This window comes from Ovis canadensis, chromosome 1 (assembly GCF_042477335.2).
Source record: "Ovis canadensis isolate MfBH-ARS-UI-01 breed Bighorn chromosome 1, ARS-UI_OviCan_v2, whole genome shotgun sequence".
Classification (NCBI taxonomy): domain Eukaryota; kingdom Metazoa; phylum Chordata; class Mammalia; order Artiodactyla; family Bovidae; genus Ovis; species Ovis canadensis.
The window spans coordinates 256,417,908-256,430,903 of NC_091245.1; the positions used below are offsets into that span (position 1 = coordinate 256,417,908).

At 39.6% G+C, this 12,996-nt stretch overlaps 1 protein-coding gene across 4 annotated transcripts in view; it reads right to left on the reverse strand.

The window, feature by feature from the left end:
* Nucleotides 1-12,996, reverse strand: part of PPP2R3A (protein phosphatase 2 regulatory subunit B''alpha) — a 239,841-nt gene that overhangs the window by 192,162 nt on the left and 34,683 nt on the right. For all 4 annotated transcript variants that reach the window (XM_069564768.1, XM_069564765.1, XM_069564769.1 and 1 more), the window contains exon 2: nt 195-283. The gene's annotated coding sequence lies outside the window, so the exon portion shown is untranslated. The remainder of the gene's footprint in view (nt 1-194; nt 284-12,996) is intronic.

The window sequence follows — 12,996 nt, forward strand, 5'->3', positions numbered from 1 at the left end:
CCAAATGTTTAGGGTATCACAGAAAATAAGCAAAGCTCCTGACTATAGGAACTGACAAAATAAATGAGGCAAAAAAAGAATAAATCAATCCATTCAACTGGGGTATACAGGGATATACTGGGGGGCACTTCTGGGCCTTGATGGAAATCACATTCTAGTGACAGTTCCTTTTAGAACATAATTTTTACACCCACCTTTCTTTTTCTGACAAGTTTATTGCAGTACAAGTGAGCAGAGAAGCTCTCCAGAGGCAAGTGGGCAATTCTAGGTGATGACCAGGAACCTGGAATAAAATAAATAGAAGCCTGAGTCAGGGGAAAACTTGCTTGAATGGGATGATAACAGACCAGAGAAAAATCCCCAAAGATGGCATGGATGGCAGTAGCTGAGGAGGAGTCTGGAACTGCTTTGAACATGGCTTGGATTTGACAGATTGAAGTTAAATAACTGCTTATTTCTTAAACAACAGTTTTAATCTTTGTAAGAGTAATGACTGAGAAATAAGACATGACTACTGGAAAAAAAAAAAAAGAGAAAGAGAAAATACAAAGAGGAAAATAAAGATCACACCCAGAGACAGTATCAATATGAAGATTTTCTCTTTTTGACTTTCAACACACACATAAACATACACATAAATAGACATGTGGAATTTTGCAAATATTTATCAATTTTTAAAACAAAAGTGAGACAATTATAGTTTATTATCTGCCTTTTCCACTTAAGATAGGAAAACACCTTTTCATGAAAATGAAAATCAATGGCATATATCCTAGATACAATCTGTGGACATACCAAATTTACTTGTTCAGCTCTTTACTAAGGCACATTAAAGCTCTATGATAAGAAAGGTGCATAAAGAAAGCAAGCAGCAAGCAAATAATAAAACCGACTTCAGCTGTGGCAGTATTTTCAATATTTTAAAGGTGGAAAGAGGTAAGACATGGAAGCTCATGAGATTTTAGTGTTCCAGACACAAGATGAATAATGTCTGATTCTGGAATTCTTTGTGGATGAAGAATTTCCAAAAGGGAAGCTGGAAAAAAAAAGAAAAGACTGCAGCCCAACACACACTAAAAATGAAGTAATTTCAAATCTTCACATCTGCAGAACAGATAGAATGTCAAAGACAGCACCCAGACAACCAAAAGCAGTGGGTGGACTGCCAGGGAAAACCAAGTGCCATTCTGGTGACCATCCATAACCGCGGCTTTCCCAGGAAGTGACACACTGTGCTCTAACACAAAGCACACTGACGCTTTCTCATAAGACGCTAGGCCACCTTAAGACTTCATGGACCCTCTTCAGGCCTCACTTCCTCCAGCGCTTGGCTGGGCTCTGTGAATTACAAACTGAGCTCGTCAGAGTTCCCTTGGAAGCTGCCAATACTAGCCATTTCCCACTGCAATTAGAATAGCTCTGCTGTTATCTGCTTTACTAGGTTGGCCAAAAAGTTCCTTCCGTTTTTTAATAAAAATAAAAAACACATTTTTCATTTTCACCAAGAACTTCATTGAACAATGTATTCACTGTTTTGTTCCACTATCTTCTGCCATTTTTCAGGCAACTTCATAATTCCATCTTCGCAAAACTTTTTCTCTTTTTGAGCAAAGAACTGTTCCAGGTGCTTTTTAGTCTTTTAGGGAATTGATATTTTCCCATTAAGAGAATTTTTTAAAGACCGAAATAAATGGAATGCAATATCTGATGAATATGGTGGATGAATCAGAATTTTCCAGTGAAGCTGTAACAGTTTTTGCCTGGTCATCAAAGAAACACGCAGTCTTGCTTATCCTGATGAAAGATTATTAGCTTCTATTCACAAATTTTGGACACTTATGATCAACTGCTGCTTTCCGTTGGTCTAACTAGGAACAGTACCTGCTGGAATTAACCATTTGGTTTTCTGGAAGGAGCTCATAACAGAGGACTCCCTTCCAATCCCACCATATACACAACATCACCTTCTCTGGATAAAGACTGGCCTTTGGTGTGGTTGATGGTGGTTCATTTCGCTTGCCCCATGATCTTTCTGTTCCACATTATTGTACAGTATTTACTTTTCATCACCTATCACAATTTGTCTTAAAAAACAGAATGTTTTGGTTATGTTTCAGTAGAGAATCACATGTGTAAATATGGTTAAGAAGTTCTTTTTCGATTAACTTATGTGGAATCCAAAGATCAGAGCAATTTAACATAACCAAGCTGGTGTAAATGACTTTCAAATGTTTACTGATTTGGATATTTTGACTAAGTTGGCTATCTCCCTTAGTGTAGTGTTGACTGTTCTTAATTAATGTCTCAGTTTGATCGCTATCAACTTCAATGTTCTACCATAAAGCATCATCCAGCAAAGAATCTCTAGCATGTAACTTTGCAAACCACTTTTGACATGTTCAGGCTTCCCTCATAGCTCAGTTGGTAAAGAATCCACCTGCAATGAGGAGACCCCAGTTCGATTCCTAGGTTGAGAAGATCTACTGGAGAAGGGATAGCCTACACACTCCAGTATTCTTTGGCTTTCCTTGTGGCTCAGCTGGTAAAGAATCCACCTGCAATGCAGGAGACCTGGGTTCAATCCCTGGGGTGGGAAGATCCCCTGGAGAAGGGAAAGGCTACCCACTCCAGTATTCTGGCCTGGAAAATTCCATGGACTGTATAGTGCATGGGGTCTCAAAGAGTCGGACACAACTGAGCGACTTTCACTTTCACTTTTCACTTGATATGTTCCATCAGTCACAGCACCTTCTCTATACACTGCAACAATCTTTCCTTACATTTCAGTTGCGTTTTTACTTTTCTTGAAATAATAAAGCATAATATGCTGAAAATACTGCTTCTTTTCTTCCATTTTCAATATTAAAATGGCTACACAAAAATTCACCTATTTTGGTAAGTTTTCTAAAAAATGTGCGCTGATATGACAGCTGTAACAATACAACCTAACAAAACTGTGTTGAATGAAGTTAAATACACTAAGCCCTATTAAAGCCATCTTATAGAAAAAAACTGAATGAACTCTTTGGCCAACCCAATATATACTGGATGGATCTCTAAAAAATATTTTTTTGAAAAATAAAAATAGCTCAAAATTATTTTTAAAAATCATGTGATTAAAAAAATAACATTCACCATTCAGATTGTTAATCACAAAGGTAAAAATGTAAATTTATAATGAAGGGATCTGAAAGTCACCACCATAACACCTTAGTTAAACTTAGAATCACTAATGGTGGGGTAATCAGATAATTTGTACCTCCCAATTGGATGCAATATGAAGCCTGAATATCATGCATGGACTTTCCTTGCCAAGAATATTTAGCTTTAATCAAACTTTCAGATTTAACATTCAATTATAGGAAATATAGGCAATAGAGAAATAAGTTTTAAACCACCATAGGTAAACAAAGAAGTTCATGATATGGCTCATTCTGTAAGACAACTGGCCAGGTCTCTTCAATAAGTCAGTATCATGAGGGAAAAAGCAAATGTGTGGAGCTTGGTTGTGGGGAAGGGGGCATGATAGAAAGAATATCAACTATAAACGCTCTGAGGTGGGAACATGTCTTAATATTTTAGCAAGGTGAGAATGCCAGTGTGACTAGACTTTGACCTTTACTGAGTGAGATAGGAAGCTACTAAGGAATTTTAAGGAGAGAAATTACGTGGTCTGACTTACTTTTAAAACAAGATCATTTTAGTTGCTCTTATGGGAACAGACTACAGGGGACAAGGGTAGAAGTAGGGAGACCAAAAAAGGGGGCCAAATTTGCCTAGAATATTCCAGGCAAAAGATGATGTTGGCTTGAACCAAGTGACAGTAGAGGAAAGGTGAAAAGTCAGATCCTGGATATATTTTGAAACAAGAGCCAATGGGACACATGTGAGGGCTTTGTGGAAAAGAGAGAGGTCAAGAGTGAATCTAAGGGTTGATTTTTTTTTTAAACCGTTGTTTGTTTTCCTGAACAATTGGAAGAAGAAAACTGAGATAATTCAGACTGGGAAGATTGCAGGAAGAACCAATTTATTGGTGGGAGATGAAGCAGTGGTGGCAAGAAGGTCAGTAATTCAATTGTGGCTGTTACTTTTGAGGTGCCTACTAGACATTCAGATAAAGATGTGCAGAATGCTGTTAGAGAATTAAACCTAGACTTCTGGGGAGAGATTTAGGCTGGTATAAATCCGAGACTCATAGTTAAACCTTGAGACTAGATGAGATCACCAAGGGAGGGAATATAGAAAGAAAAGAAATACATATATACCCTACAATAAATCTTTTCTTTAAGATTCTACAGAAATCTCTGTTTCTATATAGGAACAGAATAAGAAGAAGCAACCAAGGCTAAGCCTAGGTGCTGTTCAATAGAACTGCCTGAGATCATGAAATATTTTATATATCTGTGCCATTTCATGTGGCTACTGAACACCTGAAACATGGCTAATGCAACGGAATAGTTGAAAATTTAAATTAAGTAGCTACAGGAGCTAATGGCTACAGTACTTAGAGCCTGAGGGAATGAAGCGGAATCAGCAGAGAAGACAGAAAAGAAGCGGTCAGAGAGGGAGGAATTGTGAGACAGCTCTCCATGGGTCTCTCATGTTTCTGTACACATTGCAAGCAAGGCACTGCCTGTCTTGATAATTAGTGATAAGATATGTTATATAATATGACAGTTCCACATGATCTTTTTCAAGAATGTCTGTATAGCAAACGACCTTGAACACTTGATACTGCTTCCCTCTGGAGCAAAGAGAAGGCATGCTAATTGCCCATCATAAAAGATTTGCATTCTCTAAGATCAGGCTTCCTTTCTAATAATACAGCCTACCATGCCGGTAGCTGTAGTTTGCCCCCTTTCACATTGCCTCAGAGTGACTGGGGCTAAGGGAACCAGTACAAAAAGACTCCTACTGTGGCTACTGCTATTGCTGTGTTTATTACAGACAATTTACTTGTCTCTGATCCATAAGTCTTATGCCTTCTACCACCATTCATGAAACTAATGGAGTTTCTGTAGTGTAGTGGTTATCACATTCACCTCACACCATTCATGAAACTGGCAAGCTAAATTGCTGGCTTACAAACAGGGTAAAATCTAAGATATTGCACAATTCTTGACAAATATTTTAAAGTGAATAAGGTATTTCAAGGAGGAGAGACTGGTTAACTCTGCTCCTGAATGTTAAACCAGGTAAGTATAGAGAAATGTGTATATGAAATTTGAGAAGCAGAAATATGACTGGCTTGAGTTAAAAAAACAAACAAACAAAAAGAATGGGAAGACAGAAACTATTGATAGAATATAGACAACTCTTCCAAAAAGTTTTGCTGTGAAGTTTAACTGAAATAAGGCTATAGTTAGAGAGGAAGGTGGAGTCAAGGAGAATTATTTTTTAAATCGCATATTTTAAATATGCAATACAAGCATATTTTCATGTATAAGACAATGACTCAGAGAGGGTAAAACCGATATAAGAGAAAGACTTACAAAGCAGTTAGGTTAATAGGAAAGAAAGTAGAGTATACGGATACTATGGCAAAGAGTGGGTAGGTGTGGCGGTGAAAGCTTTTGAAAGCTCTATTTTCTTCTGTTTCTTTTCTGAACTAGGAAGTAAGGTCAACAGTTGAAAGTCAAGAGTAGGGAGGAGATGGTGAAATATGTAAGGAGACTGAAGACATGCAATAATCATCTAGGGGAAATGAAACAGAAAATGACTAGGAAAATCTAGTATGATTGCCAGGCAGCATTATGGGCCCACTTGAGGTTATGATCATTAATTTGACAAGCGCCCAGCCACATGGTTTTACAGGCATGGAACAGGCAAAGAATTGGATTTATCAGTGCTGTGGATTAGCCAGGCAAGGCTGCTGAAGTGAGAGGGAGGCAAGGACCTGAGGATGTATGCAAGGGAGAGATGATGATGATGACGATGGACTCCAAGCTTCTATCTTACCTCCAGAAATTGTAACCCATCACTGAGCCCTATAGAACATATGTGTAGACATCAGCAAATTCCCCAGATCTTGAATCTCTTCTCTGACACTTTCAACTTCCTCTACTTTCTTATTTAAATTGAATCTGTACTTTCCCCTGAGGATGCTGCTTTCCCTGTAGCCCTCTTAGATGATGACTCTTCCACACCCTTCAAACATGAGGCCTGGTAGAAGCCCTTCTTGTTCTGCGTTGCTTCTCTGCCTGCCCTCCCCCTAAATCCTCTGCTCTGAGTCACATATCATTCAACTCTATCACCCACCTGCCTTCCTTATTGCAGGATTTAAGGCTCCCCAAAGTCACTCCCTTTCATTCCTTGATTTTAGCTTTTGGCTCACTGTCATTCCAACAGTATTTCTAGTGTATTTCCTATTGATTTTGATAGTCAAATAGATAATCCATCTGATATCCTGGCTCTTTGGTTCTTGACCTTTTCTCTACAATGTTAAACATACTGATTTGTTCTCTACTCTGTCTCAGCCACTTTCTCCCATGATCTTACCCTAAGCTTTTAGAACATCCAAAAGTATATTTTAAGAGCCACACATCTGAAGGAGTTGCATTTACCCAAAATGTGCTAGTGAGCTGAGAGTTAAGTGGGCTTCCCTGCTGGCTCAGTTGGTAAAGAATCTGCCTGCAATGCAGAAGACCTGGGTTTGATCCTTGGGTTGGGAAGATCTCCTGGAGAAGGGAATGGCAATCCACTCCAGTATTCTTGCCTGGAGGTTTACAAGCACAGAGGAGCCTGGAGAGCTACAGTCCATAGGACCACAGAATCGAACATGACTGAAGTGATTTTCACTTTCAGAATAAGAACATCCTCTCTAGGACTCCACTGGCCAAGTCAAGAAGATGGTCATTCAACAGGCAAAAGACCATCCTCTCCAGGAATTATGCTACCATCACCAGCAGATAATGAGACAGCAAGAAAGAGAACTAGGAATACTTCTTTGAGTACTCTTATTGTGGGCTTGTATTCCTTAGATGCAGCGGAGAGGTATGTGTGAATGCCTGGGAGGGAGAAGCACAGGCATGCTGCTGTGTTGACTGATCCTTCTCAAACGGGACTTGCAAAGGGAAGATTAGTATTATCACTTCAAAAGTATTCATATGCTAGGCATTGTGTTGAACACTTAAATGCATTTTCTAATTTATTTTTATGCCAGCACTGAACACAATGTTACCTCTATTTCACAGATGAGTAAACTGAGGCTAAGTTAAAAAAAAAAAAAAACTTGCTCACATTACATACTTAGAAAGTGGAAAAACTGACTGAGCATAATTTTCTCTAACTTCAAAGCCCCTCTGTCTTACACCATGGCCATATTAAAGCCAAAGGAGGTGGGACAGACAGTACTTGAGTCCCTGCCATAATTTCAAGTTTCTCAACATATAGGGAAGGAAATATCTCAAATCTCAGCAGGAACAAGAAAGAGAAAAGAAGGCTGGAAGGACAAAAAGATGGAAGGATGGTAAGAAGGAAGGAAGAACGGAAGGAGTGAAAAAGGAAGGATGGACATAAATCTGTAGAACACTGAAGTTCTTTGTAGTAACTGGATAAAAAGAACATAAAAGGTTCTTTTTTTAATCTTAATTTTGTGTTTCAGAAACCTTGATAATTTAATGCATTTATTAGTGAATGATGAAATTGTGACACATACAGTAGCCAAACAAAATACATAAGATACATTAACAGAGTAAAATGTAGACCCTCAAGGACCAATGAATAATGTTAAAGCTACCTATCTGAACTTTAGGTCACAGTATATTACCAAACTTTATAAGCATAAGTAAGACAATGGGCTTGTTCAACAATAAAGCTGATAAATAGTTAAAGGCATATACACACATGGCATCACATCCAGAAGCAGAGCTATACATACAACATGCCATAAAGCCAAGCATGTAGCTTAATTTTTTTTCTCTAGAACAAGAGACCTATAAGATTAAATCAATGAAGGAAATGAAAAATGCAGAAGACTGTAAACATGAAAGAGTTGTAACCATCAGGGCAAGAAAAAAAATTAATGTATTAATAAGTGTGAAATATGAGATTTGATTTGGAGGAAAAGAAATACAAAAGTTTACTGCAAAGAGTCTATGAATAAAAGAAACTTGGAAGTAATTTCCATTTATTCACAAGGTATTTATTAAGCATTTATAGCACTGCTAAGTTTCTCAGGAACGGAGATGATGGGATTCAGGTGGCAGTGTGATGGATTAGGGAAGCAGAAGTAGAAATGAGTCAGAAAGCCACTGCAATTTACTCATCCTTATATCCCCAATGTGGAGCCAGTGCACGGCATAAAGCAAGAATTCAGTGTTATTTTCTTAATATATGAATTGTCAGATGTTGCGGAGCACCCCAAAATTCAACTGGGGGAGAGGAACAGAGCAAATGGAAATATCTGGAACAGCCAAATTGAAATTCCTACAGGCAAGAAGGAAATGCAGATTATTTGAGCTGACAATTTTTAGTTTTCACGTGTCTCTCGAAAGAACTCTGTGCTTCCCCATTTCTTTGTTTGTGCCCTGGATACAGTTTTAATATCTTATTTATTGAGCCAATTGATCCCCTGTATTTAATCAACCTTAATGTATCTCAGTTGAAATCATACTATAAAAAAGATCATTGGTTCACTTTTGCACAGATTCAGCAAATCTCTGAGCCTGCCCACTGGAAGAGTGCAGGAAGCACTTGTCTATCTTTAAGTCAATTTCAGGCAAAAGGTTGTGGTCTTTTGGGCTGCAGAGTAGTAACCAACTAAACAAAACAATCCTTGGGGCACAAGTCTGAGCCACCACATTAGTGGGCCTCTGTGGCCACAATTTCAGCAGAAAAAATTTTAACAGCTTGTGTTTGGGAGAGTAGGGAGCTGGGAAAGAGGATGCTGGGATCAGACAGGAAAGCAGAGGTGAGAACCAGGTTCCAGGGGGAGACATAACGGGTGTCCAAACAAGAAGGCTAGAAGTGGGTACAGAGGTTGACCACAGAGTCAGAAATCTGAGAGTAGGAGAGATGAGAATAAACAGAGTTATTTGCTGTAACAGAACAAGTGAGATTGTTCAGGACTTGCTTTTATTTTCTGGGCATACATATGGTTATGTTAGACTGAGCTGATAAGTCCAAGTCAAGGGCCACCACCAAGCCTGCCTCACCACCTGTCATTCAGCCTGAAGGACATGAGAACCTGAGACACTCTCAAAGTTCTTCATTCAGTTGGCATTTTAGATGTGGGACTAACGGCCCTCTGTTTCCCTGTAGATGAGGTCTAGCAAGGGCTTCAGTTCAGTTCAATCGCTCAGTCATGTCTGACTCTTTGCGACCCCATGAATCGCAGCACACCAGGCCTCCCTGTCCATCACTAACTCCCAGAGTTCACTCAGACTCGCGTCCATTGAGTCAGTGATGCCATCTACCCATCTCATCCTCGGTCATCCCCTTCTCCTCCTGCCCCCAATTCCTCCCAGCATCAGAGTCTTTTCCAGTGAGTCACCTCGTCGCATGAGGTGGCCAAAGTACTGGAGTTTCAGCTTTAGCATCATTCCTTCCAAATAACACCCAAGGCTAATCTCCTTTAGAATAGACTGATTGGATCTCCTTGCAGTCCAAGGGATTCTCAAGAGTCTTCTCCAACACCACAGTTCAAAAGCACCAATTCTTCGGCGCTCAGCTTTCTTCACAGTCCAACTCACATCCGTACATGACCACTGGAAAAACCATAGCCTCGACTAGATGGATCTTAGTCGGCAAAGTAATGTCTCTGCTTTTTAATATGCTATCTAGGTTGGTCATAACTTTTCTTCCAAGGAGTAAGCGTCTTTTCATTTCATGGCTGCAGTCACCATCTGCAGTGATTTTGGAGCCCAGAAAAATAAAGTCTGACACTGTTTCCACTGTTTCCGCATCTATTTCGCATGAAGTGATAGGACCAGATGCCATGATCTTCGTTTTCTGGATGTTGAGCTTTAAGCCAACTTTTGCACTCTCCTCTTTCACGTTCATCAAGAGGCTTTTTAGTTCCTCTTCACTTTCTGCCATAAGGGTGGTATCATCTGCATATCTGAGGTTATTGATATTTCTCCTGGCTACCTTGATTCCAGCTTGTGCTTCTTCCAGCCCAGTGTTTCTCATGATGTACTCTGCATATAAGTTAAATAAGCAGGGTGACAATATACAGCCTTGACATACTCCTTTTCCTATTTGGAACCAGTCTGTTGTTCCATGTCCAGTTCTAACTGTTGCTTCCTGACCTGCATATAGGTTTCTCAAGAGGCAGGTCAAGTGGTCTGGTATTTCCATCTCTTTCAGAATTTTCTGCTTACTTATTACTAATTCCTTACTGTATACACAGACAACCCAGTATAGCTGCTATACACACAATCGGAATAACTTGTGGGGGCAATAGATCTTTTTACAGATACCTTGGTAAGTGTTTTGTAAGTCCAAAAAAGTGCAATGGCCATCTTGACACATTTGTTGGCCATACCTAGGATATAAACTCACTGTGCTCAGTCTCTCAGTCGTATCTGAATCTTTGCAACCCCATGGACTGTAGCCTGCCAGGCTCCTCTGTCCACGGGATTTTCCCAGCAAGAAAACTGGAGTGGGTTGCCATTTCCTCCTCCAATAAGCTCACTAAGGCCTATCAACCCTATTGCCAAAACCTTTCTCAATTTTAATCACTTCTAATTAGAATCCTGCTACAATCTTGGCCCAAATTATCCAGCTCTATTACCTGCACTATCATTCTGGCCTTCTAATTGGTCTCTCTGCTTTCAATGTTGCCTCTTCATACTCCAGTAATTTTCCAAACAGCACATTTAGAGCAATACCAATCAGTGAATCACACTCCTATTTAAAATGCTCCAATGGTTACCAGTCACCAAAAACAAGATGGGAGCTTGACTGTGACTCAGATCATGAACTCCTTACTACAAAATTCAGACTTAAATTGAAGAACATAGGGAAAACCACCAGGCCATTCAGGTATGACCTAAATCAAATCCCTTATGATTATACAGTGAAAGTGACAAACAGATTCAAGGGATTAAATCTGATACAGTGCTGGAAGAACTGTAGAGGAGGTTTGTAACACTATCTAGGAGACAGTGATCAAAGCCATCCCCAAGAAAACAAATACAAAAAGGCAAAATGGTTGTTTGAGGAGGTCTTACAAATAGCTGAGAAAAGAGATGCAAAAGGCAAGGAGAAAAGGAAAGATATACCCATCTGAATGCAGAATTCCAGAGAATATCAAGAGACATAAGAAAGCTCTTTTAAGTGAACAATGCAAAGAAATAGAGGAAACCAACAGAATGGGTAAGACTAGGGATCTCTTCAAGAAAATTAGAGATACCAAGGGAACATTTCATGCAAAGATGGGCACAATAAAGGGCAGAAATCATACAGGCCTAACAGAAACAGAAGCTATTATGAAGAAGTAGCAAGAATGCACAGAACTATACAAAAAAGATCTTCATGACCCAGATAACCACAATGATGCGATCACTCACCTAGAGCCAGACATCTTGGAGTGTGAAGTCAAGTGGGCCTTAGGAAGCATCACTACAAACAAAACTAGTGGAGGAATTCCAGCTGAGCTATTCCAAATTCTAAAGATGATGCTGTTACAAGTGCTGCACTCAATATGCCAGCAAATTTGGAAAACTTAGCAGTGGCCACAAGACTGAAAAAGATCAGTTTTCATTCCAATCGCAAAGAAAGGTAATGCCAAAGAATGTTCAAACTACCACAAAACTTCACTTATTTCACATGCTAGCAAGCTCATGCTCAAAATTCTCCAAGCTAGGCTTCAACAGAATATGAACCGAGAACTTTCAGATGTACAAGGCAGAGGAACCAGAGATCAAATTGCCAACATCCATTGGATCACAGAAAAAGCTAGAGAATTCCAGGAAAACATCTACTTCTGCTTCATTGACTATGCTAAAGCCTGTGACTGTATGGATCACAACAAACTGTGGAAAATTCTTAAAGAGATGGGAATACCACACCAGACCACTTGACCTGCCTCCTGAGAAACCTGTATTCAGGTCAAGATGCAACAGAAAAGTCAGAACAACAGACTGGTTCCAAATTGAGAGAGGAGTACGTCAAGGCTATATATTGTCAACCTGCTTATTTAACTTATATGCATAGTACATCATGTGAAATGCCAGGCTGGATGAAGCATAAGCTGGAATGAACATTGCTGAGAGAAATACCAATAACCTCAGATATGCAGATGACACTACCCTTATGGCAGAAAGTGAAGAGGGATTAAAGAGCCTCTTGATGAAAGTGAAAAAGGAGAGTGAAAAAGCTGGCTTAAAACTCAACATTCAAAAAACAAAGATCATGGCATCTAGTCTGATCACTTCATGGCAAATAGATGGGGAAACAATGGAAATGGTGACAGACTTCATTTTCTTGGGCTCCAAAATCAATGTCGACGATGACTGTAGCTCAGAGGTTAAAGCGTCTGCCTCCAATGTGGGGAAACCCAGGTTCGATCCCTGGGTCAGGAAGATTCCCTGGAGAAGGAAATGGCAACGCACTCCAGTATTCTTGCCTGGAGAATCCCATGGAGAGAGGAGCTTGGTAGGCTACAGTCCATGGGGTCACAAAGAGTCAGACATGACTGAGTGACTTCACTTTCACTTCCACTCCTTGGAAGAAAAGCAATGACAAATCTAGACAGTGTATTAAAAAGCAAAGACATTATTTTGCCTACAAAGGTTCATATAGTCAAAGCTAAGATTTTTCCAGTAGTCATGTACGGACATTGAGAGCTGGACAATAAAAAAGACTGAGCACCAAAGAATTGATGCCTTCAAACTGGATTGCTGGAGAAGACTCTTGAGAGTCTCCTGGACTGCAAGGAAATCAAACCAGTCAATCCTAAAGGAAATCAACCCTGAATACTCACTGGAAAGACTGATGCTGAAGCTCCAATACTTTGGCCACCTGATGGGAAGAGCTGACTCATTGGAAAAA